Source organism: Amblyomma mixtum, chromosome 5 (assembly GCF_055824585.1).
Source record: "Amblyomma mixtum isolate Tamu chromosome 5, ASM5582458v1, whole genome shotgun sequence".
Lineage (NCBI taxonomy): Eukaryota > Metazoa > Arthropoda > Arachnida > Ixodida > Ixodidae > Amblyomma > Amblyomma mixtum.
The window spans coordinates 119,209,974-119,225,070 of record NC_143016.1 but is presented as its reverse complement, the minus strand read 5'-3'; the positions used below and the strand labels follow the sequence as shown (position 1 = coordinate 119,225,070).

Sequence of the window (15,097 nt, the reverse complement as noted above, 5' to 3'; positions counted from 1 at the left end):
ATCAATACTCGCCGTTGCATCCTTAGTACCCATTTCATGGCCGCATTTTATCTTTGTTTTTTTTTTTACCTCTACCACACTGCTCTCCTTCTGTCTTTATCTCCCAAATTCCCCTCCCTACGCAGAGTAGCATGCCAGCGATTTTTAAACGCCGGCTAAATTCTCTGTATTTCATTAAAGAGTCTCTCTCTCTCTCTCTCTCTATGAGTTGTTTATTTTTCTCTTAATCTGTGAAGGAACTTTGTCTTCTTGATGCCAACACATGCAGATGAGTTTGTTAGCTAATCGTACAGTAGAATGTTGCTGATACAAATTTCACATGGCCGCGAAAAATATTTGTTATACCCAAAATTTGTATCATAGAAAAAAAAATCTATTTGCTGAAGCATGGGCAATGCATTCAAAGCAGATCTGTCTAATGCTGACAACATTTATTTACAGCGGCGTGCAGCAGGTTAGTGCTCACAGAATGTGGGAATGTGTAGATCAAGTTCCCGTGGCAAAAAGATGAGTTCAGATTCATCTCATCTGGCAGTTGTGATGTCAGCATTTTGCGAGCCACGTGTCACTGCTTGGTGCTTGTTCACTGCGTTTTCTGCAAGACCAGCGATCATGCTGTCGACAATGTGAGGGCAGTGCGTAGTGCTCACAGGTCCAGTCATGGCTCCTGCATTCATATCAGCCATAGGAGCATTGGAGGGTGTTTGGAACACCCATACTTTTACACATTGTACACGTTGCACTTTGGCCAGGGAATTTTACAAATTTGTATCAGCTATGATCGTATCATCGAGATTCTGCTGTAGTTTGCAGTGGCCTGCTTCCATCTTTCTCCTGAAAGTGCCATAACTTTGGACAAACATGGAAGAGGAAATTTTTTCAGGGATTACATGCTCGCAAGTGGATCCAACCAGGCTTTAAGTAAGTTTTTTCAGCATCTTGCAGTGCTCCCATAGTGTCTCAGCATCTGTCGAGAAGATTTGCTCTCTCCCACAGTCTCATTTATTTATGGCCTGTTGTCAGTCATTGGGCCAAATTTCCACTGTCTAGAGGTTGTCAAAAGACTGGTGGCAGTGTAGTCCATGGCTAGTCGTTAGGCGACAATGCAACAAAATCGTGCTGTGCCAATTGAGTCAGCAAGCAAACTGTCAACTACTGGATTCAAGAACCAATGCAATGCTGACAAGGCCATGAAATTATCAATTCCAGCATACATTCAGAGCAGCTATCTACACATCAAACGAAAAAGAAATTCTCCATCCTTCACAGCGGGAAGAATGACTGTGATATCAGTGAGCATGCTATCACCTCATGCCTAGCTCTACTTTCTGCCCAAGGACAGGACGTGTTCTCAGAACTTGAAGCACCTTCTTTATCTATCCTGCAGCTTTGAGAGGATTTCACCAAAGCCAAAGCAAAACACTTCAAAACACGTCCTGCTAGTCATTTATAGAACAGATCCAACAATGGCAAGCAGTAGCTCTCCTGAGGAGTAAAAAAATCTATTTTCCCTTTTAGTTCAGATGCTTTTCATGAGAAACAGCTGGCAGTGGTGGCCCCAATTAGTCAAACTATTGTAATCAATTGTTTAGCTTGGGTACAATATACTCTGCCATCCAGTGTGTTTAGTTGTATTGCCCTCACATGAGCATGCTCCTTGAGAAATCCTCTTTCACCATCAGTGTGTGATGATGCAGAACCTGCAACAGATGTGACTCTGGGCAGTGGTGAAGCAGAGTGAAAAAGTAGGTTTATAAACCTGAATAAGCCTGTATATACTGTGTAGTGTATATGCATACAAATTCTGTATGTACGGTGAGCTCCTTTTCAGATGAGCTTCACAATAAGCTGATTTTTATTATAAACTGAACAGCTCATGAGTCCTTGTTTGGTCTCCCATAGACACAGTGCAGAAGAAGTTGGATATGGTTAATGCAAATGATCGAAATGGTGCTCACTGCTGTAGTGTTTGTAATCGGCATCTAGCCGAATGTTAGCACTCTGTTGGCCACTATGGGAGAATAAAACATGGCGGCTTAAGTAACAGGCTCGCTTTATCAGTCCCTCGCCCAATCTCATCAATCGGACCCCATCACAGTCTCCGGGAACACTAAGACTGCTTGATGTGAACTCTCACAGTGCCACAAAAGCAGAATTGAACAAGTTTGCATGTGCAAATGTTCTACGTGCTCTGCAAAGAAATAGCGCATTGATGATGGCACGGCATGTAGCATGTAAACGGGTTCATTGTTCCCTTTGAGCAGTGCATTAGTTGTTTTCAGGAGTGCAAGCATTGTGAGCTGCCGTTAACAAAGGTTATACCCATGTGAGCAAATGTGCAATGAACAAGAATTATCTAAAGGAAGGCTATAACCTCCAACAGCTGATTGGTCAAGTGCAGGTGCCGCAAGGAATTTTCAAAAACGGTCTGCTTCCAGATTGCATGATAAATGCTCCCTTGTCAACCCCTTCAGATCATGTTAGTCTAAGTCATGCTTGTGCAGTTTCTTTAAGCTATACAGGTTTAGAATGTCCTGTCAGGTTCGTTTAAATAAGCATACTTTAAGTGCCAGCAGTAATGTTTTCATTGCATGCATATTTATTTTTTGTTCTCTATCATGTATGGAAAACTGGACCTTTTCTAGCATATGCAGTTTTTGTTCCAGCTCTTTATATTACTTTTGTTTTAAGAAATCACAAACTGTTTTGATTTTCTTGCTCATAGGTCAGTTTGGTAAAGCCTAGTGCTAAAAAATATGAGTCTAAAAACAGTGAAAGAGATGTCCATTGATATGCTATATGGTTTTGTGTAAGCCTAGATTATACAAGCTGAGTAAATGACACTTCCTATCAACATCGCTTTTGGCCCACTTGCTAATAATTTCTGCTGTAAAAAAAAAAGTTAGCATGTCTGAACAGAACCTCATTAAACTGCATGAGAGATGGATTCCCAGCACACTGTGTTACATTTAGCAGGCTTGTTATGACTACACATTATCAGCTTCTGCTGATGGGACGCTCTTTAATTTCTGAGGAGTTTTACTCACCTGTGCTGGTGGTTTAAAAAATATTCGATAGTTAGTATTAGGGCACTCAGAGAGCTAACATAATGGCAAAGCATAATGCACTAGCTTTTTATACAACATAATTTCTTACACTTTCTTCCTGTCACAAGCAGATATCCTGTGCATTGCCTGAAAACATTCTTCCAAAGTTAGGTAGGTTGCCACAATTCTGGCAAGTTGTACATGTTCACACTATGAGAATAGACGTGGTTTCATCACAGACAAGTGTCTGCAGGCACTCCTGTTTGCTTGGGTGCCCACTTAGAAAATCAGTTTGGGTGTCACTAAAGTAGAAGAAAACTGAAGAGAAAAATGAAAGGAGATGAAGAGGATCAATTTTGCATGTGGTCGGGCGGTAACCTAATGCTGACTAATGGTGCCTTTTCATGTGTAGGCCTACTGTTAACTGCTGTTTATCAAAATTCTGTGCTTAATGCAGCACTCCGTCCCCACTTTGTTATAGTTTGCAGAAGCAGAGATTCATTTTATTCACTTCATTTGTTTTCTTCTCAAGGGACTAGAGACATTTGAGGGGGCATGTGTGTACGTATTTCTTTTATTGATTGCAGTACTATTTATATTTTCTCTTCAGTTATGCTCAGGTGCAGATGAGTTTTGCATCTTTTTGCTTTTTTTTTTACACTGAAAGTGTTTATAGGGGCACCTTCGATGGAGAAGCCTGTGGTCACACTCTGTTTGCATCACCCCAAACTCACCCCTCCTATATATTGCTTTCAGAACCTTCGTTAAGTTAATTGGGCGGCAGCCAAGCTGTTATAAGCGCCTCGACACAGATGGGAGGCAGTGGGGTAGAGCCACAGCCGATCACTGTGGTGGCCCAGGTTGCCACAGACGCCGGGGCGCATCGCTTTCACTGAGTTTAGTGCGTTGCGCAGCGGAGCGTGAACACTTGGCAGCTTTTTAATTTTACTTCCTCTCCTGTTGACCGAATGTCTTGTGCCTCATTACAGCTTCTTCCAGAGTCCATGGTGAAGACACCTTTGGCCGCCACTGCAGAGCTGGACATGGTGCCAGAGAATGTAATCACCGAGATCTTGCTGGATGTTTCCTGTGATACAAGTGATAGTATGGAGGCTGATATGCAGAAAGTGCACACACTTGCGGTGCAAAGTCACATGCAAAGAGCAAAAGGTGAGCGTGAGCTTGGAATAACCTCTTATTCTATTATGTGACCGCTGCATTCGTGCAGAATGATCAAATGATCGGACTTTTGGTATTCAGTACATCATGTATATTAGGAGACTGCGTAAATGCTTGATTCCTTATTTTATCTGTTTGCTATTTTGTGAGTGCCTTGTTGGTGAGATACCCGTTGGGTATGCTGTGCAGATGGTAAAGGATAAATGCTCTTTATTTTTGCATTTGCCGAGACATGTAGACATGCTTACAAGAGTATTGCAGCATATCAGATAAAACTGCGTGTAAAGCGTTGAGCTTACTCATATGTGTGCTCTTAACTCTCCTTTTTGCAAATTTCCTGTAACAGCGATAAAAAATGAGATTTCAACAGAGCAGTAGTAATCGTAGACTCACTCTTCAACGCATTCTTAAAACATTCAGTTGCTTAGTCATGTCAATCCAAAGTTGAAAATGAATGATGCATTTGGAATTTGCTGCAGATTTAAACCTTTGCTTAATTCAAATATGTTTAGTTGGTGGTCTTCAGTTGTGCTCACAAGCAAGCACTTAGCTAGCATATTACCTTGGAACAGTGAAATGCATTTGCTGGTTGGCATTGTCCTCATGCACGATGAACACTGCAACAAGTCAGCATGTAGCTTTCACACATGGCTTCATTTAGTAATGGCTTCTAGACTTTTCGTTTGCTGAGCACTGCTGCTGTTTCGCTAAAACCTGCCAGATAAACGAGAACTAGGTGTGGGATTCCTCATCAATCAGGATATAGCTGGCAACATAGAGGAGTTTTAAAGTATTTGCAAGAGGGTGGCAGCTATCATAATTAGGCTGAATAAGAGGCACAAGCTGAAGGTGGTGCAGGCCTACGCGCCTACATCCAGCCATGATGACCAGATCGTTGAAAACTTCTATGAAGACGTGGAATCGGCGATGGCCAAAGTAAAATCACAGTACACTGTACTGATGGGCGACTTCGATACGAAGGTAGGCAAGAAGCAAGCTGGAGACTAGGCGGTAGGTGACTATGGCATAGGTTCTAGGAGTAGCAGGGGAGAGTTATTAGTAGAGTTTGCAGATAGAAGTAATTTACGGATCATGAATACCTTCTTCCGCAAACGAGCCAACGGGAAGTGGACATGGAAGAGCCCCAGTGGGGAGACTAAAAATGAAATAGACTTCATACTGTGCGCTCACCCTGGCATCGCACAGGATGTGGAGGTCCTTGGAAAGGTCCATTGTAGCACCACAGAATGGAAAGGTCTCATTTTAGCTTAGATTTGAAAAGAGAATGGAGGAAACTGGTGAAGCGAAAGTCTGTTAACGAGTTAGCATTAAGAGGGAAAGTACGGGAATTAAGGATTTTGCTGCAGAACAGATTTTCCACTTTAACTGAAGAAGACGACTGTAACGTTGAAACAGTGAACGATCATCTCACAGCTATCATTACAGAGTGCGCTATAGAAGTAGGCGGCAGGATGGTTCGACAGGATACCGGGAAGCTATTTCAGGGGACTAAAGATCTGATTAAGAAACGCCAAAGCATGAGGGCGTCTAACTCCACAGACAGAATAGAACTAGTAGAGCTCTCGAAGTTAATAAATAAGCGCAAGGTAGCTGACATCAGGAAGTTTAACATGGAGAAAATCGAGCATGCTCTAAAGAGCGGAGGTAGCCTAAAAGCACTGAAGAAAAAACTAGGCATAGGTAAAAACCAGATGTATGCACTAAGAGACAAAGAGGGCAGTGTCATTAGCAATGTGGATTAGATAGTTAAAGTAGCCAAAGAGTTCTATACAAATAGACATAGACACCTAATTTTGGTCGCATGTTTTCTCCTCTACAATGATTCGGAAGACAGTGCTATGCATGAATCACCGTGTGGTATTCACCTATGACTGCTAAGTAATTTATAAATCTTAATTTTTCTGTCATTCTGTTTTGGTATTGGTTTCAACAACCGAACTATGGCTGTGACATCAAAGTGTGGCTATATGTCACGTGAGGCATGGAAAAACGTCTATGTAGTCGCTGCTTCATCGTTTAAATTCACTACAGTGCTGGAGCCAGCCTTCCTCAAGAGCTGGAATGACAACGAATGTAGAAGCAGGGATTATATTGCAGTTTTTCATGCCTCACATGACCTATAACCACACTTTGACATCACAGTTATTGTTCAGCTGTTGAAACCGAAACCAAAACAGCACGAGAAAGAAATTCGATTATAAAGTATTTAGCAGGCATTATTAAGTATAATAATGCCTTGGGCATCATTACAATCAAGTAAACACACACCCAAAAGTTAGGGGTCTATCTGGAGCTTTCATGAGCTAATCTAGGGTACTAGTTTATATAGTTGTTTGGTCTTGGGAACAGTGCATGACTGATGAGGGCCTTTGCACTGGCTACAGTTACTACATTAGTGTGCCTGTTGTGAGCCTGTGGTATGGCAGGTAGTTCACCACCTGCTGACAAAGTGTCCTTAAATGCAAACGGCTTTTTGAATTCATAGCAGGTTAGGTAGCGCTGGGTGTAGCTGCCACTTTCCTGCTCAGTTTTAGTGAAATGGAGTGTATATACTTGCTATTTCTTCTTAGTTTTCCACTGAGCCCTGCCACACTGCACTGGTGTTTATTTTCTTTTTTTTGCCACTCTGAAGTGGAGCATGTGTGCACCCAGTTCAGACAGGCTGTGTTTATTGAGAATTTCAACAGAAAATTTCTCTGTTAATGCTTTTAGACCAACTGCCTGGTAGCTGTCACAAAAGGACCGCCTTTGGCAATTCTTTTGAGTTCTAGCTATTTGACGTTTGTGAGTTAAAGTTCAGGTCAGTAAAGTTTGTTCGTTGAAGAGCATGGGCCTTTCTGGGGCTTCTGAACATGGCTCAGTTAAAGGCAATAAGGGCAAACTTTGAGGCAAATGAACAGCCTGTAGTGGCAGGGCGCCTGCATATTTGATTAGCGGCACTGATAAATATCTGCACAAACATTTAATTACATCTTGTGGGTGTTTCTATAAGGAGAGAGAGAGAGAGAGACTCTTTAATGAAATACAGAGAATTTAGCCGGCGTTTAAAAATCGCTGGCATGCTACTCTGTGTATGGAGGGGAATTTGGGAGATAAAGACAGAAGGAGAGCAGCGTGGAAAAGGTAAAAGAAAAAAAAAAACGGAGATAAAATGCGGCCATGAAATGGGTACTAAGGATGCAATGGCGAGCATTGATGTGACCTATGGAATGATGGAGTGCATAGTCCGTCAAATAGGCTGACGAAGTTCACTGCATGAAGTATGCATGAAGGTAACGTGCAAGTGAATTTAAAGCTTATCGAGATGTCCAATGTCTTTTAAATATGTAAATAGACAGTTCATTGCAAGTCTCTGTTGCCTAAGGCAGGCTAAGGGACCTAAAACATGGTCCATTGTTAGGGGCACTGGGCAGACCTTCTGCATGCAATGTTCATAGTACGCACGCTCGTTAGCATACGCAGGGTACTCAAGCAAGATATGTTCCACAGTTTCTATCAAGGCACAGTTGTCACATTGCGGACTGTTCATTTGTCTAAAACAGTATCGTAGGCTGTTTGTATATGCAGCCTTCAGACAAAGTCGATGATAAATTTTGTCCAGATGTCAAGGAATTCTGGGTGAGAGTCTTGATCTAAGATGTGGGTCGATTGAGTGAAGAAATTGGTACTGATATGTCGGCAAACTCAAAAGCCGATACGCTTCTTCGGAAGCAAATCTTTTAGCCATTTGGGACGCATCGGATTTAGTGAAAAAAGTTGGAATGTATCTCCGACGTTGATGGCCCTTACGGGCCGCTTCATCTGCTTTTTCATTAGCCAGAATGCCACAGTGAGCAGGTACCCACTGAAATGTTTCTGTAAGGCAATGGCAGTTGGGCCTTTTAACCCTGTTTTCAAGATCATAGCGCTGTCACATTCATGCTAATGAATGTAGCTGTGCATGTGCGTATGCAGCGGCATGTGAAATGCCGCTGCATACGCACATGCAGCGTCATGTGAAATGCAGTGCTTGCTTCTTTTCACTCCTTCCTTTTACTCCTTTTTTCCTTTTACACTCCATCCCCCCCCTTTAAGACTACACTGCCACTCGTCACACACCTCTTTTTACCTCTTCCTTGTTCCCGCCTACGTGTGCTTGACATGACTGCAGTGAAGTTGTCGTGATGCTCACCTGTGCATAGGCATTTCAAAAGAGATGACTGGCTCTGGTGTCCTCCTCTGTCCTCAGTTATCACTGAACAATAAAATGTCCGCCCCAAAAGGGGTGGCATACCGCTGCGAAAGGGTGAAAAAAGGGTGAAAGGGCTCCTCAGTGGAGTCCTTCTCACTTAATGAAGTCTGTCAGCTGCCACTGCACTTCAGCATTTCTATCCACATTTTGACAATCTCGCGCCATACAGAACAGCCAGAAAGGAGTACCCAACACCGCACAAATCCCTCAATAAGTTAGAAGAGAAACACCCTTAGGAGACTACAAACCAACATATACCCAACACCAGCTAAATTACACCTGTGGTACCCTACACTATACTCTCCGCAGTGCCCACACTGTGGAGAGGTAGCTAACCTCTACCATATGGTGTGGGCATGCCAATTTAATCCCTTACTTGACCCCATTCCCAACCCCTCGGAGGAGCAGTGGGAGGCTATTCTGCTCAGCGATGATCCTGACCGTCAGCACTGGCTGGTGGGGAGGGCCAGCGCAGCAGCCAGTGGACTACCGGACTAGGCGGCCCACCCACGAGTTCTGAGAACAATGAGCAAATAAAGATGTTTGTAATCAATCAATCAATCGCACATTCAGGAGAGAACCTGTAACAAGCCCCGGGTCAAAAAAATTGATTTTAATTTCAGGTGAAATTTCTTCAATAAAAGGTCAGCTAGTTTCAGCTGGCGTTTCAAGGGATAAACCTACCGGCCCCTACATTGGTTAGTGTCATATGGCTGTGGTAGCGTCTTGCGGACGTGATTATCAATCACTTTTCCATTAAATCTGTTGTGATAGTAGGCAGTTGCGCTGCATTATTAATGCCCACCATGGTTTCTGTGGAAGGTACGGACACCACAGACAGATAGGAGTTAGTGCAGTTCAGGTCTATTTTTGATGAAGACATAGGCTGATTGGTTTTCTGTGTGATAGTTGATTAATGCTGGTGCTTGACATCTTTCTGTTTGCAATGAAATTCATTGTTCAAAACCTGAGAATTTAACACTGCAGTGGCAACACCTGAGAAAAGCTGATATGTGGGTAAAGTTCAAGTCGTGCAGCAAGCTTAAGCATGCACAGGTCTCTCCATAAGGTCCATAAGGGAGGGCTGACGTTCATGGTAGCACCCATTCATGTTGTGTAGGTAGCAGGGAACAGTGTGGTACAAAATTTGCGGCCCCCTCCCATTCTCCATGTCTATTAGGGGGGGCCAGTGCCCCCTTGCCTTTGCCAACAGGGACTTGCTCATGTTCACTCGTATAGCTCCTTGCTAGAAATAGAGCGCCCTTGTTTCACACATGGTCACATTACTGCATGCCTCATGACATTAGGTTATTTGTTCACACTTAATGAAAGCCAAAGGATAGTTGCTGTAGCTCCTGACAGCATGTGCCTTACCTGAAGCAATGCATCCAGTGTGGTGACAGTATTTCAAACTAGCTAGAACTCGTGACTGGCTGTGCAAATAAAAGCAGTGCCATACATTTGCAATAGAAGCAGTAAATTGTTTTTAATTTTCCTTGTCTAACTATCTGCAAAGCTGAGGGAACAAATTCGAAACTACCTTTGTCAATGAAAGCAAGGAATTAACAATTTGAAGTTTTGAACAAAATATGAAACTGACTGGAACTGATTGGAGACCATATGCTTCTATAATTGTGTTCTCAAAACTTGTGTTGTTTGTTTTTTTTTTCTGGGTTGATTTTGATTCACAATTACATCTGTGTCGGGCACTTCATAATGTGTCACACCTTCTTGACTTCCGTCCCTTTGGGCAGGAAACTCATATTGCAGAATCCCTGCTGGCTGCTCATGCATTCTCTGCATTTCTGTGCATTTCTGTGCATTCTCCGCATTTCCGTGCATGAACTTAGTTGTGTCAGTCCATTCATTCTTTACTTTCTTTGAAAGAACTCTTTTTATGCTCATGTTGGCAACTGTATGTTTTTTTTTTTTTGTCTAATGGTCAATTGTTTTGTCTAAGTATGCAGGCATGGAAGCCAGAATAGAAGGAACACTCAGAAAGCTACCAACATTGTCTAGGCTGAGACGGTCTGTCTAGTTCACCCACTAGTTTCATCGTGTGCTGTAATCAAACGACTGGGAAAGAACTAGGACATGTGAATCTGATTGACTGATGCAGGTATGTTGATACCGATACTGTTCTTATTTTTGTGTGCCTACCCACTGACTAACAGAGAGATTAATATCGTGGACTTTTCCGCATTGTTCGTCTCAAATAACATTCGTCATTGGAGAATGCAGTAAATGGCTTGTGCTGTTTAGATTTTTTTCTTTTGTTCTATTCTTTTTTATTTCTTTAGTGTTTACTGTTCTGTCGTGTCCGGTCGCTGTGTTGAATGCAGCGAAAGACGCACACGGTACTTTTAGACTTCGTTTATTTAAAGCCGATGAGGGTGCGACCAGCGTCGACCGAGGCAGGAGCCGAACTGGCCGCCCGAAGAAAGGAGGGAGCTGAGAAGCGTCCACGGGAGGGAGTGGCTTCCCAGAACAGGAGGAGGGTGCGGGGGCGCACCGTGGGGGGGCATCTGGTGACAGCGTGCGACGAGGGGCAAGTGTCGTTAGGAGGAGGATTGAGTGGTCGTTAGGAGGAGGATGCGAACTGTCGTTAGGAGGGGAATGCGAGTGGTCGTTAGGAGGGGGCGCACACACACAAAAGCAATAAGGGGACACAACACTTCCTTCCCCCTTAGAAAGTTGCCTGGTATCGTGCAGGGGGTCGGCGCTCACGCGTGGAGGCGCGCTGGCTTTGTGCGCTCGGGGGAGAAACACTTGTAGGCTGGCTGTTGTTCGCTGTGTCTCCTAGGTCTGTCCTGGGCGAAGTCTCTTCTTCCTGGAAGAGGTGCCAGGCTATGTGGGAAGATGGTGCACGTGTTCTCTCCGCTGGCGGACAGCTCTCAGACGGCGTCGTAAATCTACGCAGCTGGTTGAGATGTCGGCGTGCTACTGTGCCATGTATGTTGACGAGCCAAGAGCGCAGGCCTATGCGTCTGACAATTGTAGCTTCCTCCCAGCGTGGCTTTTTCAGAAACTGTCGGGCGAGGACGCGCTGCCCCTCATTAAGCGTGCCGCAGCGCGGAATTGCTTTTTCTTCCCGGAACGTCTCTGCCTTTGGCTCGGGGAGGATGGCTGTGAGCTGGGTTCGCATTTCACGCTCGAACATCATTTTCGAGGGGGTCTCGCCCGTTGTGCTCTGAACCGTCGTGTGCTGCTTGAAGAGAAAGCGCGCAAGGCGGCGCTGCAGCGAGCCTGTCTGATCTCTTTCAAGGGCGCGTTTTAGCTCGGCTACGTAGCGCTCGGCTTGTCCGTTTGTCGCTGGGTGGTAGGGGGCCGATGTAACTGATGAGATCCCGTTGTCGCGATAAAACTTGAGGATCTCCGCAGACACAAACGGTGTTCCGTTGTCCGACACTACCTTGCGCGGCAGGCCGAACGTTGCAAATAGTGATCGGAGGTTGTCAATGACTGCTGCCGAAGTCGTCTGTCCCATTTGCCTTATCTCAAGCCACTTTGTGTAGGCATCTACGACCACAAGGAAAGTGCAGCCCTCAATTGGTCCTGCAAAATCAATGTGCAGTGTGTGCCATGGTGTGTCTGGCTTTTCCCATTCTGGGACAGGAGCTTTCGGCGGGGCGCTCCGGCTGCTCTGGCAAGGCTTGCATTCTCGCACCACTGTTTCGATGTCGTTGTCAATGCCAGGCCACCACATGTAGCTTCTGGCACACTTTTTCATTGCAACGATGCCCCGATGTCCGGCGTGGATGAGAGACATAGCTTGTGCGCGTAGTTCTCTCGGCATCACAACTCGGGACCTAAATATGATGCAGCCGCGATGGGTGCTCAACTCTGTAGCTCGCCTGCGGTAAGCGTCGAAGTTGTCCCCTTTGAGTTTATGCACGTTGCCTTGTTGAACAGCTGTGTAAACTAGCCGGAGAGCTGCGCACTTCTGCGTAGATGCTGCAACTGTGCCTGCTGTAAGCGGAGGTTCTGGCAGTGCTTCGAACATCAGAACGTCTCCTGGTGGAAATGGTTCGTCAACAGTTGCGTCTAGTGGCAGACGGCTTAGCGCATCGGCGTTTTGATGTTTACCAACCATGTTCTGGCTCGGCGTCTGGTGTATGCCGCATATCATCACGCCTAGTGGAGAAAACCAGTTTCTCCCTAGAAGGCTTGATCCTGTGCCCTTCACAACAAGCAGAGGTAGCGTATGGGTCTGGCCGTTGTAGTTAACCTGCACGTTGGCAGAGCCCAATAGTGGCAGATTCTGTCCTGACCACGTTCGCAGGTGCGTGTCGTCTTGTTGCAGGGCGGGTGCGTCAGATGGCCATGAAGTTCGGAACGTGTCCTCACTGATCAGAGTACAGGCTGCGCCGGAGTCCACCTCGAACTTAATCAGCTGGTGATGTACGCTTACTTCTGTAAAAATCTTCGGTCGCGTGCCGAGATTCATGGTGTTCAGGTCGTACAACACAGATGGTGTTGCTGATGTTGTTCCATGGAGATCAGATAGCGGCGTATTCTCTGAGGCGTTGACGCTGTGATTAGGCTGGGAAGGTGACTTTATCTTGGCAAGTCTCCGTTTCGTAATGCATGCTCTTTCGATATGCCCTCGCTTGTGGCAAAAATTACACGTGGCTGACTGGAATCGACATCCCTGGGGGTTGTGTTGGTTGTCACACCGCCAGCAGCGTTGTGCCTTTTTGACCGATTTTACAACAACAGAAGGCTTGCGCACCTGGTTGCTTGTCTGGTGTACCGGCTCGGTGTTCCGGCGAATCCCTCTCTGCTGGTGACCGGCGCTCTCCGCTCGAACGGCGATGTCGTAAGCTTTGCTGAATGTGAGGTCCTTCTCAGCGAACAGGCGCTGCTGCAGTGACTCGTCACTCAGTCCGCACACAAATCTGTCGCGTAACATCACGTCCAAGGGAAGCATGGTGGTGTTAGCAGAAGAAGCTGCGTCTCCCTCCTGCCCGGTAGCTGTTGTCGACAGCGTTCCAAAATTGCAGTCGGCAGCGAGCTTCTTGAGCGCGGCTACGTAGGCGCTCACAGTTTCTCCTCCCAGTTGATCTCGTCGTTGGAAGCGAGCCCGGCTGTAGACCTCGGATGGCCTTGGGTCGTAGTGCTTTTGCAGCGCTTTTACGATGTCGTCGTAAGACACTGCCGCTGGTGTGCTTGGCTGAATAAGGGCGCAGACAGTATCGTAGGTCTGCTCCCCGCACAGCGTCAGCAGGTTGGCCCTCTTCAAGGCTGGGTCTGTGATGTTGTTAGCTTCAAAGTAGAACTGAAGGCGTCCAACCCACGATGACCACGATGAGCCGTTGAATTCTGGTATCTGATTGGGAAACCCTCGCGTAGCCATGGCTTGTCAATAGCGTTGCGTAGCGCGGGTCGAATCCCATCCTCGTCGCCACTGTCGTGTCCGGTCGCTGTGTTGAATGCAGCGAAAGACGCACACGGTACTTTTAGACTTCGTTTATTTAAAGCCGATGAGGGTGCGACCAGCGTCGACCGAGGCAGGAGCCGAACTGGCCGCCCGAAGAAAGGAGGGAGCTGAGAAGCGTCCACGGGAGGGAGTGGCTTCCCAGAACAGGAGGAGGGTGCGGGGGCGCACCGTGGGGGGGCATCTGGTGACAGCGTGCGACGAGGGGCAAGTGTCGTTAGGAGGAGGATTGAGTGGTCGTTAGGAGGAGGATGCGAACTGTCGTTAGGAGGGGAATGCGAGTGGTCGTTAGGAGGGGGCGCACACACACAAAAGCAATAAGGGGACACAACATGTTCGTAGCACAGTACATTCAGAGTCAGGGATATTTCCTAGTGCCTGTGTTGATGAAACCAAACTTGAATGCACACATTTTTTTTTTTTTTAATGTGAGGTTCATTTAGTGTATTTGTGTGAAAAAATATCAATGGTGTAGTCATGTCACTATCTGTGCATCTGTGAATTGAAAAACACAGATTGATAGGGCAGTACTAAGCAGTAATATCACTAACATCATGCTGCTTCTTTTATGGCATATTGATTCCACAAAATTTGTCCAGTCGAACCCGGATATATCGAATTCGAAGGGGATCGGTAAATAGTTCGATATAGCGAAAATTCGATATACAGATATAGGCTAAAACTGCACTCCCGATCATAACAAATTGTGGCTTACCGTTTGGAACAGCCGCGAATCACATAGTATGGGCGCGCAATGTGAAAGCGCTTTATTTCGCGGAAAAAAAAAATCTCTAATTTTGGGCTGCTTTTTCCCCTGGGAAACGAAGTTCAAAACACTGGCCTCGATCTTCTCGAGACTGTCCAGGTGCGAGAACACAGTGCCTTCCATTTCGCCGCAACAGCGCCGAATCAGGCTAACGCTGACGCCAGTTCAGTGGCTGCGCACGGACGCGTTTCTTCGACAACACAGTTGCCCTCGTCATCGCTGGAGTCGGCGTCTTGAACGCCAGCTACCGCTTGAACTTCGCTGTCAGCGTTGAAGTCCTCAACAGTCACTTCGGACGGAACGGCGCCGAGAAAATTGGACAAGTGGCGAAACGCGTCGTCCAAGCACTCATCGTCATCTCAATCTTCCGGACATTCATCTCCGGCCGCTTGCCAAAACAGTTGGCTACTGGGGCC

The 15,097-nt window shown here is 45.9% G+C and overlaps 1 pseudogene across 1 annotated transcript; it reads left to right on the top strand.

Moving 5' to 3' along the window:
- The first annotated feature begins 768 nt into the window (after positions 1-768).
- LOC149343484 (uncharacterized) lies at positions 769-10,585 on the top strand (annotated as a pseudogene). The gene is made up of 3 exons (XR_016283321.1): positions 769-921; positions 4,037-4,217; positions 10,439-10,585. The product of XR_016283321.1 is annotated as an uncharacterized LOC149343484 (transcript).
- Positions 10,586-15,097: the final 4,512 nt, after the last annotated feature.